This window comes from Sminthopsis crassicaudata, chromosome 3 (genome assembly GCF_048593235.1).
Source record: "Sminthopsis crassicaudata isolate SCR6 chromosome 3, ASM4859323v1, whole genome shotgun sequence".
Lineage (NCBI taxonomy): Eukaryota > Metazoa > Chordata > Mammalia > Dasyuromorphia > Dasyuridae > Sminthopsis > Sminthopsis crassicaudata.
In genome coordinates this window covers 121,631,353-121,645,864 of record NC_133619.1, presented here as the reverse complement: position 1 = coordinate 121,645,864, position 14,512 = coordinate 121,631,353, and positions in this window count along the sequence as shown.

Below are 14,512 nucleotides of genomic sequence, written 5' to 3'. Positions count from 1 at the left end.
TAGAAACAATTAATAATTTCACCCAAGATAATGACAATGATGAGACATCATACCAAAATCTGTGGGATGCAGCTAAAGCAGTAATAAGGGGAAATTTTATATCTTTAGAGGCTTATTTGAAGAAAATAGAGAAAGAGAAGATTAACGAATTGGGCTTGCAACTTAAAAGGCTAGAAAAAGACCAAATTAAAAACCCCCAACCAAAAATTAAACTTGAAATACAAAAATTAAAAGGAGAAATCAATAATATTGAAAGTAAAAAAAACTATTGAATTAATAAATAAAACCAAGAGTTGGTTTTATGAAAAAGCCAATAAAATAGATAAACCTTTGGTAAATTTGATCAGAAAAAAGAAAGAGGAAAATCAAATTGTTAGTCTTACAAATGAAAAGGGGGATCTTTCCACCAATGAAAAGGAAATTAGAGAAATAATGAGTTACTTTGCCCAACTTTATGCCAATAAATTTGATAACTTAAGTGAAATGGATGACTTCCTCCAAAAATATAGGCTTCCTAGATTAACAGAGGAGGAAATAAATTGCTTAAATAGTCCCATTTCAGAAAAAGAAATAGAACAAGCTATTAATCAACTCCCCAGGAAAAAATCCCCTGGACCAGATGGATTTACATGTGAATTCTACCAAACACTTAAAGAACAATTAGCCCCAATGCTATATAAACTATTTGAAAAAATAGGGAATGAAGGAGTCCTACCAAACTCCTTTTATGACACAGACATGGTACTGATACCTAAACCAGGTCGATCGAAAACTGAGAAAGAAAATTATAGACCAATTTCCTTAATGAATATTGATGCTAAAATCTTAAATAAGATATTAGCAAAAAGACTTCAGAAAATCATCCCCAGGATAATACACTATGATCAAGTAGGATTCATACCAAGAATGCAGGGCTGATTTAATATTAGGAAAACTATTAGTATAATTGACCATATTAATAATCAAATTAATAAAAACCATATGATCATCTCAATAGATGCAGAAAAAGCATTTGACAAAATCCAACATCCATTCCTACTAAAAACTCTTGAGAGCATAGGAATAAATGGATTATTCCTTAGAATAATCAGGAGCATATATTTAAGACCTTCAGTAAGCATAATATGCAATAGAGATAAACTGGAACCTTTCCCAGTAAGATCAGGAGTGAAACAAGGTTGCCCACTATCACCATTACTATTCAATATAGTACTAGAAACGCTAGCCTCGGCAATAAGAGCCGAGAAAGAGATTCAAGGAATTAGAGTAGGAAATGAGGAAATCAAACTATCACTCTTTGCAGATGACATGATGGCATACTTAGAGAACCCCAAAGACTCTGCTAAAAAGCTATTAGAAATAATTCAGAATTTTAGCAAAGTGGCAGGATACAAAATAAATCCACATAAATCCTCAGCATTCTTATATATCACCAACAAAATGCAACAGCAAGAGATACAAAGAGAAATTCCATTCCAAACAAATGTTGAGAGTATAAAGTATTTGGGAATCCATCTACCAAAGAATAGTCAGGAATTATATGAGAAAAATTACAAAACACTTGCCACAAAAATAAAGTCAGATTTAAATAATTGGAAAGACATTCAGTGCTCTTGGATAGGCCGAGTGAATATAATAAAGATGACAATACTCCCCAAACTAATCTATTTATTTAGTGCTATACCAATCAGACTCCCAAGAAACTATTTTAATGACCTAGAAAAAATAACAACAAAATTCATATGGAAGAATAAAAGGTCGAGAATTGCAAGGGAACTAATGAAAAAAAAGTCAGAGGAAGGTGGTCTAAGTGTACCTGATCTAAAGCTATATTATATAGCAGCAGTCACCAAAACCATTTGGTATTGGCTAAGAAATAGACTGGTAGATCAGTGGAACAAATTAGATACAAAGGACAAAAAAGAGTACATCTATAGCAATCTAATCTTTGACAAACCCAAAGATACCAACATTAGGGACAAAAATTCATTATTCGGAAGAAACTGTTGGGAAAACTGGAAATTAGTATGGCAGAAATTAGATATGGATCCACACTTAACACCATATACCAAGATAAGATCAAAATGGGTCCATGATTTAGGCATAAAGAATGAGATCATAAATAGATTAGAGCAACAGAGGATAGTCTACCTCAGATCTGTGGAGGAGGAAGGAATTTATGACCAGAGGAGAATTAGAGATCATTATTGATCACAAAATAGAAGAGTTTGATTACATCAAACTAAAAAGTTTCTGTACAAACAATAGTAATGCAAACAAGATTAGAAGGGAAGTAACAAATTGGGAAAATATTTTTAAAAGTAAAGGTTCTGACAAAGGTCTCATTTCCAAAATATATAGAGAACTGACCCTGATTTATAGGAAACCAAACCATTCTCCAATTGATAAATGGTCAAGGGATATGAATAGACAATTCTCAGATGATGAAATTGAAACTATTTCCACTCATATGAAAAAGTGTTCCAAATCACTACTGATCAGAGAAATGCAAATTAAGACAACTCTGAGATACCACTACACACCTGTCAGATTGGCTAAAATGACAGGAACAAATAATGATGAATGTTGGAGGGGATGTGGGAAAACTGGGACACTGATACATTGTTGGTGAAGTTGTGAAAGAATCCAGCCATTCTGGAGAGCAATTTGGAACTATGCCCAAAAAGTTGTCAAACTGTGCATACCCTTTGACCCAGCATTGCTGTTATTGGGATTATATCCCAAAGAAATACTAAAGAGTGGAAAGGGACCTATGTGTGCCAAAATGTTTGTGGCATCTCTTTTTGTTGTAGCTAAAAACTGGAAGTTAAATGGATGTCCATCAATTGGAGAATGGTTGGGTAAATTGTGGTATATGAAGGTTATGGAATATTATTGCTCTGTAAGAAATGACCAGCAGGAGGAATACAGAGAGGCTTGGAGAGACTTAAATCAACTGTTGCTGAGTGAAATGAGCAGAACCAGAAGATCACTATACACTTCAACAACAATACTGTATGAGGATGTATTCTGATGGAAGTGGAAATTTTCAACATAAAGAAGATCCAACTCACTTCCAGTTGATCAATGATAGACAGAAATAACTATACCCAGAGAAGGAACACTGGGAAGCGAATGTAAATTGTTAGCACTACTGTCTGTGTACCCAGGTTACTTATACCTTCGGAAGCTAATAATTAATGTGCAACAAGAAAAAGGTATTTACACACATATATTGTATCTAGGTTATATTGAAACACATGTAAAATGTATGGGGTTACCTGCCATCGGGGGGAGGGAGTGGAGGGAAGGAGGGGATAATTTGGAAAAATGAATAAAATAAAAAAAAAATAAAGTCCCATCTTCAGTACTTTGAAAGTTGTACCAAAAAATATATAACAACAAAACATGTTTAAATTAGTTTTTCAAGAATAATTGATTGGCATGAGGGAAATAATTATTTATTATCCGAATTTCAACAAAAATGTTTTTGTAATTTTAAAATGAGTTATAATTTCATGAACACATCAATGATGTATTTCTTTCTTTTGTGTGGTATCTTTTGTGGTATCCTTTTGCAACTATGATAACCATTAAAATTAAGTATAAATATCACTTGAACTTAATATCAAACCTTTAAATCACTATATGTGTTCAAACAAAAATTTCTAAAAATAATGAAGCATTATATTACCATATATTCATCAATTTATTGATATTCATTAAGTTATTGGTACTAATAATAATATTTTGTTGAGACAGGATATGTTTGTACTATCAATAAAACATATGAAGAATATTTTATCTCTCTATGTATACACACACATATACACACCTACATATACACACACAGAGGTATTATTTGAATATCTACAAGGGAAAAAAGGGGAAAGAGTAATGAGTGATAAGAGAGACAGAGAGAGGGAGAGAGTGAACAGGGAGGGGAGAGAAAAGGAGGAGGAGATACAGAGACAGAGACAGAAAGACAGGCAGAGAGACAAAGAGAAACAGAGAGAGAGAGAGAGAGAGAGAGAGAGAGAGAGAGAGAGAGAGAGAGAGAGAGAGAGGAGAAAAGGAGAAGATCGACGAGCGACACCAGAGAGAGACACAGAGAGAGACAGAGAGAGAGAGAGATGATAAAAATTGACCTCAGTCCAGGAAGAGATGATTTCAAGGTCCTATCCTTTTCACATAATGCATATGTGGATACTATGTAAGTCTCACACACTGCAAGTTGCTAAGAGGGTTAAGAGGAAACTCCTCACTGGGGAAATCCCTATTACCAATAAAATCATAGATCCTGTCCGATTTAAGTATATGGGACAAGCTCATTTTTTTTTTAATCAAAGCTATCTAGTTCATACCACATAGCCCTTTTATGAATGTATTTCAGAATTCCTGATAGGTAGTCATTCAATTTCAGATTGAACCAACTCTGGACCTGATAAATTCCTAAATCAAGGGGCAATAGTCAATTCTAACTGATAGAACCTTCTTCCTTATGGAAAATTGCCTCCCTGTAACACTATTCACTTTCCATACGAAACTCAGACCTTCTTGATCATTCCCCAGCTTTTCATCTAAAGCTTACTTCACGCTTAGGAGAAAACGAGGCTGGGAGCCTTGCACCTCTCCTCTCAAATCCAATTCATTCTCTTGTCATGGCATTGCCTTGGCTTGATTGTCTTTGACAACAACTCCAGCCCAGGAATATACCCATTATAAGTAACTTATATCCCTATGGCCCCTTCCTCTGATTGTACGACTCCCCCCAGGTCCTAATTTGAAGAGGGCACCCAGGTCAGTCAGATCTGCTTCCTCCCCAACCTTCATTCTGAACTTTCTCTTTCATATCTCTTTCTAACTCCATCTGTATTTTCTCCCTGACCTTTATTTCTCAGTTTCCTTTTTTTAATTTTTTTTTATTTTTTTCCTCATTGGAATGTGAAGGCAGGTCCTATCTTTTTTTTTTTTTTTTTAACTTGTATTTGTATTCCCAGGACTTAGCACAGTACCTACCACATAGTAAAGGCTAATAAATGCTTGTTGACTTGCCGACAGAATACATCTTTTTTTAATTGTTCCACATGTCAGAAGCCCTTTGAAATTCCCATTCCCAGACATTTTTATGTTACCTTTGATTCAAAAAATCAGTTGTATCTAGATCAATATCTAGAACTTATGTGAGAGAGGCTGGAATTGATGAGAATAGAAGAAAAGAGAGATTCGAGCTCTTCTGATTTCATGCATCAAGAGAAATACATGATTTCCATCTTCAAGTTGATGAAGGGAAAAAGCCCAACATGTAAAATTTCAATCATGTACATATTCTTAGCTTTCTACACTAGAGATTTCCAGGAATTTCCCTTTGAGTGATATCCAAGACTTTTGATAAACCTAAGTCATCTTGCCCCCACTGAGAGATATATTGTTTTACATATATTCTCCTATGTATGCCTTCTTTGATGCTATTGACTTTGATAAATGGATTTGGCCAGCCCAAAGGAGTTGTGCTCTCTACAATAGAATGGAATAGCAGTTGGAATGGTTGGCAGTTTAATTCAAGAAAGAACTCCAGTATCTGGTATCTTATCCTACCAGGTGATCTTCAGAATCTTCCTCAAACACTTCAAATGGAAGCAATTCCTCTTTCTGACATGATGCTGATATATTGTTCAGGTTTTAGGGGCACACAGCAATGAGGTCAGAACAACAGCTCTGTAGACTTTCAGTCTGATAGTCAGTCTAATACTCCTCTCCCATACTTTCCTTTGGAGTCTCTCAAATACTGAACTAGCTCTGGCAATGCATGTCAATGTTATTATCAATGTAGACATTCCTGGAAAGTATACTGCCAAGATAAGTGAACTTATTCACACCATTCAAAACTTCTTCATTTGCTGTAACCAATAGTTCCACATATGGATAGTGTGGTATTGGCTGATAGTGTGGCACCTATGTGTTCTTGGTGTTAATTGTTAGGCCAAAATTGCACAAACAATTGCGAGAAAATAGGTTCATACTTTGTTACATCTCAATTTCGGAGACAGCACTGAGTATATGTACAATCATCTGCAAACAAAAGTCATGCACCAATAATCCCTCCACTTTAGTTTTGGCTTGTAACTTTTTCAATTTGAAGAATTCACCATCCATGCCAAAAAGATTATTTTATGGAGAAATCATGCAGGACACAAGATAGTCAGAAAAAGCAATACAAGGATACTCTCAAGATCTCTCTTAAGAACTTTAGAATAGATTGCATAACATGGGAGACATTGGCACAAAACCACTCAACATGGCATGCCCTCAACAGAGAAAGTGATGTGTTTTATAAGCAAAGCAGTATTGAATTAGCTCAGAAGAAATATGAGATGTACAAAGTTAGAGAATCCACTTCAAATGTTCATAAGGTCTATTTGTGGTCAACCTGTGGCAAAACATTCTCAGCTCCTATTCTGATCAGCCACAGTCAGACACACTAACTTGACTCTGACATAGTGATGTCATTTCAGTACTCTTCAAGAAAAAAACAACCAAATGCCTAAGGCTGAATTTAAACTCAGGTTTTTCTGACTCCAAGCCCAGTGCTCTACCTAGCTGAACTATGTAGCTGCTTTTAAGGGGATAGATCAAGTTCTATGCTCTTCTCTCTGAGAAAATCAGAGGTCAGCTTCTATCTCCAACCTTCCATTTCCTCTTCTTTGATTTATAAAACAAAGTTTTCCCTGGAGAAAAGTGGGGAGAATGGAAAAACACTAGAGATGATTACTCTCTTCCTTTTGAATCACAACTAGATAGATCCATGTGGACATACATAACATACAAAGGCAGAACAACACAGCATTGTTACTTCATACATTTAGGTTAAATATCTCTAGTTTATTCAGCCATTCATAGTATGGCAAGTCCTTTTATCTTATTATTAGCATTTCTCTTGTCACACTCCAGTTTGCTAATGTTGCTCTTAAAAGATGGCAACCAAGACTAACTAAAATATTAAAGACATGATCTGACCAGTGAAATGCAATGGGACTATTACTTACATGATTTTTTTGACATTAAATTTCTCATAAGGCTTTCTAATATTATCCTTTTCAGAAATAATCACTCAGGTTTTTGTTCCCAAATGGACATCAATTAAACTGAAGTTCTGAAACTAAATGCAGGGCTTACATGTATCCCTATGAAATCACATCTTGTTGAATGTGATCTTTATTTCTAACCCACTGAAATCTTAATTGGAACTTGATTCTATCATGTACTGTTTTAGACCTTTTTCATTTTTTCACGAAAGTATTCTGTTTTTCTAAAATCAATCAGCTCATTTGTTATATCATTATAATATTCAATCACAATCATATAACACAACTTATTTAGATATTTTCCAATTTACAAGCATCCCCTCAATTTCCAATTCTTTGATACTAAAAAGAGAGCTGTAATAAATGTGTTAGAATATATAGGTTTTTTTTTTCCTTTTTCCCTGCTTACCATAGGAAAAGACTTAATGGTGGTATTGTTGGGTCAAAGAGTATACACAATTTTATAACTCTGGGTATAATTCTAAATCGTTCTCTAAAAAATTATTTCACCAACAGTGCATTAATGTCTCAATTTTTCCATATTTCAAATTTTCCATCTTCTAACATTTGTCCTTTGCCCTTATATTATCTGAGCCAATCTGATAGATGTTAGTACCTAGAAATTGTTTTAATTTATATTTCTCTAATCAATAATGATTCAGAGCATTTTTTCAAATGACTATATATAGCTTTGATTTTTTTCTTTATTCTTTGATCATTTATGAAATGATCAAGTAATTGAAAAATTACTTAAATTCTTATAAATTCAACCAAATTCTCTATATTTTTGAGAAATGAAACTTTTATCTGAAAAATTATTTATAAAACTTTTCTTCCAATTTTCTTCTTTCCTTCTAATCTTGCTACAATATTTTTATTTATATAAAATCATTTAAATTAAATATCAAAATTACCTTTTTTCATCTCCTAATGCTCTTTATCTCTTGCTGATTTATAAATTCTTCTCCTATTTATAAGTCTCATAGTAAATGTGATCCATCTTGTAATCTTCTTATGATATCCATATATCCATTTTGGCCTTATCTTGGCAAATGGCTTAAGCTATTGATCTGTACCCAAGTTTTTCCAAACTTCTTTCTAGTTTTCCCAGTAATTTTGATCAAATAGTGTATTCTTATCCTCATATTTGTTAAACATAAGCTTACTATAATCATTTACTGCTGTGTGCTATACTTTCTATTTATTTCTGTTTCTTAGCCAGTACCAAACAGTTTTGATGATTCCTAACTTTTAATATAATTTAAGATATGGTAGTGATAAACCTTCTTCTTTTACTTTTTTTTTATTAATTCCTTTGATATATTTGATCTTTTGTTCTTTCAAATAAATTTCATTATTATTTTTTTCTAGATTAATAAAATAATTTTTGGCAATTTAATTGGGATGATAGTGAATAAGTAGATTAATTTAGATGGAATTATCATTTGTATTATATCTACTTTGCTCACCCATCAACAATTATCCAATTATTTAAATCTGACTTTATTTTAATATAAAAAATAATTTATAATTACATTTTATGCTTATGTTTAAATTAGTTCCTGAGTTTGTTGTTTTTGAAAGTATAATACCAGGTATTTTATATTGTCTACAATTATTTTAAATGGACTTTTTCTTATGATCTTATTTTGCAGAATTTTGTTGGTGATATGCAGAAATGCTAATGATTTGTGTAGGTATTTTGTATCCTGCTATTCCACTAAAATTATTTCAACAGGTTTTTCAGTTGAATCTCTAGGATTTTCCAAGTATATCATCATATCATAAAAAAAAAAAATAGCTTTATGATCCCATTGTTCATTCTGATTCTTTCAATTTCATTTTCTTCTCTTATTGCTATTATTAGTATTTCTTTAAAAAAAATTGAATAATATTGGTTAGATGAGCTTTCTTGTTTTACTCCTGATTCTATGGGAAAAGCTCCCAGTTCATTCTTGTTGCAAATAATGTTTGCTGATGGTTTTGGGAAGATGTTTATAAACATTTTATGGAACATTTTTATACTTATATTTTCAATTTTTAATAGGAACAACTTGCAATTTTTTCAAAAAATATTATTTATCTGTTGATATAGTCATAGGGTTTTTGTTACTTTTGTTATTGATGTAATTGATTATGTTGATTTTCTTTATGTTAAATCACCCTATATTCCTGGTATAAATTCTATCTGGTCACAATATATAATCTTTTTTGAGATATTGTACCTTCCTCACTAATACTTTATTTAGTATTTTTGCATCCATATTCATTAGTAAAATTGGTCTATAATTTTCTTTTCCTGTTTTTGCTTTTTCTGGTTTAACTATTAGTACCATATTTGTTTCATAGCTTGGTTTTGGCACATATAGTCTCAGGTATTTGTTTGTCTTCAGTAATTTTAAGTGGTCTAAAATATATTGAGTAATGTTGGTGATAGTGTAGTTTCCCTGTTTTTTTCTTTTAATTAAATTTATTTAGCTTCCACTTTGTCTGAGATTATGATTGCTACCCCTGCTTTTTTTACATAATAAATTCTACTACTTCCCTTTATTTTAGTTCTGTGTATCTCTAACTTTTATTGTAGGCAATATATTGTTGAATTCAAATGTTTAATCCATTCTGCTATCCATTTTTGTTTCATGAGTAAATTCATCCCATTCACATTCAAAGATATAATTATTCATTGTGTATTTCCTTCCATCCTATTTTTCCTCATTATCCTTCTCATTTACTTACCATATACCCTTCTCACAATCTAATTTTATACTACCCACTATCTTGGCTTCTGATTTCTTAAACTATCACTCCTCTGAGTCCCTACTTTATCCTCCTCCTTTACTCTCCATCTTAAGTTATCTATGCCTAATAGTCCTTCCCTTACTCAGTCTCTTATTCTCTTAATTATTAATCTACACACACTTCTAAAAGTCCCTCCCTTATCCTATAATTTCTTTCCTCTAGTTTCTTTCTAAATTTAGAAGACTTTTTTACCCTTCTACATACATTTACTAAGTTTTCTCTTTAGCCTACCTTCGATGAGAATAATTTTCCTGCATTAGCAGCCCTCCATCACCATTTCATCTTTCTGTATCAGCTCATCCTTTTATTTCTCATTTGTATGAATAATTGGTTCTTTTTACTTTTCTCTACCCAATTTATTTTTAGAATCACCCTGTCATACTCAGCCCAGCCCAACCCTTACTTTCAAATTACCCAAATAATGATGACATAAATATAAGACCTTCTTTATACAAATAAAAAAATTAAATAAAATTAGGTAATTTTTTTCATTTTTATTATATTGGCTTTCCTGTTTATTTTATTTGTGTAAAATTTAAAAATAAAAAAATTATTTGTGTAAAATAGGTAGGCAAAGCCAGTATAATAAAAATGAAAAATTTATCTAATTAATCTATTTGTTTAATGCCACCCCAATTAAATTCCTAAATATTTATTTTACTGATATAGAAAAAATAATAACAAAATTTATTTGGAAGAACAAAAAGTCAAGAATTTTAAAGAAACTAATAGAAAAAATTAAAGCAATATGAGATCTTAAACTATATTATAAACAACAAATATCAAAAGAATCTGATACTGGCTAAGAAATAGAAAGATAAAACAGTGGAACAGAATAGACATAAATACACAGTAGTAAAGGAATATAGTTGTGGGTTAACAAATGTATAGATTTAAGTTCTGAACATGTCATTATTTATCCAAAACAATCCCATGATTTTTCCCTTTTGCTTTAATTTTTCTCTCACAACATGATTTATAAAGCAATGTGCATTAATAAAAGATTTTGTAAAATAAATAAATAAAAGAAGTAAAAATTGTTGGGAAAGCTGGAAAGCAGTCTGTCAAAAATTCACACATATAACAGATCAATATATTAAACCATGTACCAAAATAAGGTCAAAATGGATATATATAAAGGAGACATTACAAGAAACTTAGAACATGAAACATATTACCTACAGACTCATGGATAGGCAAGCAAATTATGAATAAATAAGAGAGAAAGCATTGTTAGAAGTAAAATGGATGATTTCAATTATTTTAAATTGCATACATTCTTGTTCAAATAGAAGGATAACAGAAAATTGAGAGAAAAAACTTTCCTAGACAATGTCTCAGATAAAGGTCTCATATCTCAAACATATAAAGATCTTTGTTAAATATATAAAATACAGTCATAAAAGTATTGATAACATTTTCGTAAACAGTTTAATTTTGTTTACTCTCTTTTAATTGGTCTTTAAAGTTTACCTTGTGTTTCTCTTGTCATTTTTATGTCATCATATGTCATTTTTCCATTAAGTTCTCATCTTTTTTGTCACAAATATGTGAAAATCTTTCAGTTCTTTTAATAACCATTTTTTTCATTCAGTCTTATCCTTTACTTTTTTGAGTAAGTTGCCATTGGTTGCAGCTCTTTTGCTCTTTGAAATTGTATTTCAAGGCTATGGTCTTCCAACACAAGAGTTAATAGGTCTTGTGCAATCATGATTATAGCTCCTCCTGGGATCTCTTTCAAATAATGATAAGTGGATAATTTTTTTCTATTTCTTCTTTACCTTCTGATTCTAGAAATTCAGAGCAAATTTCTTTAATATTTACTTGAAATATTGTAAAGATATTCTTTTTTTTCTTTGTAATCATGTAGCTCAACAATTCTTATATTGTTTTTATTTTAAAAATTATTATCATTGCATTCTTCATTAGAATAAATACTAGTACACTCACTTTCCAGAACTCTTCTCAAAACTTCAGTTAAAGCAAACCTAACTGGTACAATGGAAAACTAAATTAAATTCCATTTCTACAGTTATTTTGGAAGAGAGACATATCTTGTCTTTTGGAACTATTAGAATATTTATACTACCCACTAAATTTGGGAAATATATAGAAGTTTTTATTCTCATAATATTTCTACAAATATCTCTAAGTCATAGTGATGTGCACAATGAACATTTGATATGTAGATTCTTATTCTGCACTTACTATTAATATAACCTTGGGCAAATTTATTTTTCTTGGCTTCAGTTTCCTTATCTATAAAGGAAACAGGATTAGAGCATCTCTAAAGTTCTTTCTAACTCTAAATCCTATAATCCTATAGCTCATATTCTATGAACTAAAGTAATTGTCACTTCTAGGTCAACTGGCATTGGTCAAGAAAGGGTTGCCAACTGGGAACTGCCACATAGGAGCAGCTGTGCAAAGAAATCAATGGCAGCAGAGAGAAAAATAGCCAACAAAGTATGAGTGGTGCAGAGAGGCAGAACCCAGAGATACCAGGTTGTGTTATCAAGAAAACAGAGACAACAACCAAAAGCTGAGATGCAGGCTGGATCATTTGTGCTAGAGAAAAATGCAAGAGCAAAGACAACCCACAAAGTGTGGAGGTAAGCCAAAAGATCAGGAACAATGTCTTAGGCCAACCAAAGAATAAAGTTTTCACAGGTCTCTTACAGCAACCACTTTGCCTTCAGTTGCTTAAAAAAATTGGCACTGGCAAAAAAAATACTGGCACAGGAAGTCTCAACTGCATTCATTTAATGAAGAGTGACCACAGTCACTCAAATGGCAAGATCATGGTTTTTACTTGAGTTCTGGAGTCTTTTAGTAAATGTTCCAAAAGGACATAATCAATAAAATACAATGTCTACTGAAGTCATTCAATAGAATGGCATATCCCTATGAGCAATTGTTCTATGCTCTGTCTATGCACTAGAGTAGGAGTCAAAAAACTAGATTTCTAATCCCAGTTTCCTAGATACAAGGCCTTGAGCAAGTTCATGGTTTATTAGGGAGACACTGAGTTTGAATATGGATGACTTGAGTGGATCTAAATTTAGACTGCTGTTTACTACCTCTATGACCTTGGGTTTACATGTAACTTAACTTCTTTAGGCCATAGGCTCAGTTTCTGTAAAATGAGGAAGTTGAATTAGATGGCATTTGAATTCCCTTCTCATTTTAAATTCTATGATCTGCAATCACTTAATCTCTCTTGAACCTGTTTTTTATCTGTAGAATATAAACAGTTCTATTTATTATCCAAATAACTGAGTAGAAAATTAATATCGCATAGTGGAACCAATCTAAGGATTAGGAAGACAGTACTGTCTATGCAACCCATGGCAAGTCAATTAAATTCTCAATGCCTCCAGACAACTTCTAAAGTCAATAATTGCAGAATATGTGCTTCTCTACTTTGGCAAAGTTTCTTCATTGAGTGCTCCCTATAACAATTTAATCACAAGCTTGGCTCCTCACACACACCCAAAATCTAGGCTTTTAGTCATTTTGTATCATGTCTGACTCTTTGTGATTCTCTTTTGGAGTTTCCTCAGTAAAAATTTTGGGCTGGTTTGTCATTTTCTCTGGTTCATTTTATAGATAAACAAACTCAGGCAAGTAGGATTAATTGACGTGCCCAGGGTCACACAGCTAGCAAATGTCTTAGGCTAGATTTGAACTCAAGAAGAAGAGTCTTCCTAAATTCATTCCAGGTATTTTGTCCACAACACTACCTGGCTGCTCCCCCCAAAAAAATCATTATAGATTTGTATTCTCTTTAGTGGAATATAAACTCCTTGAGGACAACTTAATATTGTCTCAGGACACAGGTGGCAAATTTTGTTTTTGTGTCCCTAATACCACACAGTGTTTGGCCCATATTTGTCATCAAAAAAAGTTTGTTAGTGATTGATAAATATCTGACCTATATACCCCAAAGAATGTGTGGAAAACCAATTTGAATACTTTAAAATCCTATGAGAATGTATTATGAGAATTTTTAAATTAGTAATATCATTAATCCCCATCATTTAGAAGCAAACCAAGTAGAAAGAAATCCAAAAACTTATGATCATATTTTTTCTAATTGATATTCTATAAAAACTATGTTTTTTCAATTTAAGAAAAAAAGACTGAATTTGGGAGAAAAAATAGCAGGATAAATCTATTTAACTATTTAAAGAGACAGGTAGTATTACTGTAGTAATCTAAATGTTAATAAGAATTTTTCCCTTTGTGTGCTAATTAATCTACTTTGAGTTTGTCTCATTAAGGTGTTTTCATTACTTTTTGCTCCTATGCAACTTAATACAACTATATTGGGCATATCTCTATAATTACATATACTTGTCATTGCAGACTCCTTACATTTTTTTAACTCTTTTCTTCTTTCTTTAGACTCCTTATCCCTACAAATTGAATAATGTTGTGACATCACAATTAGAAACTTTTCATCCAGCCTGAGGTTAAGAAAGTGTCTTTTATAGTCATAATATCATTAATATCCATGGAAAAATGAGCAATTAACAAATAATTTTTGACAATGATGCAAATGACTGCTTCCAAGACTAAGTCAAAGTCTCTGCTGACATTTCACATACACATTCTTCTGGGACTTT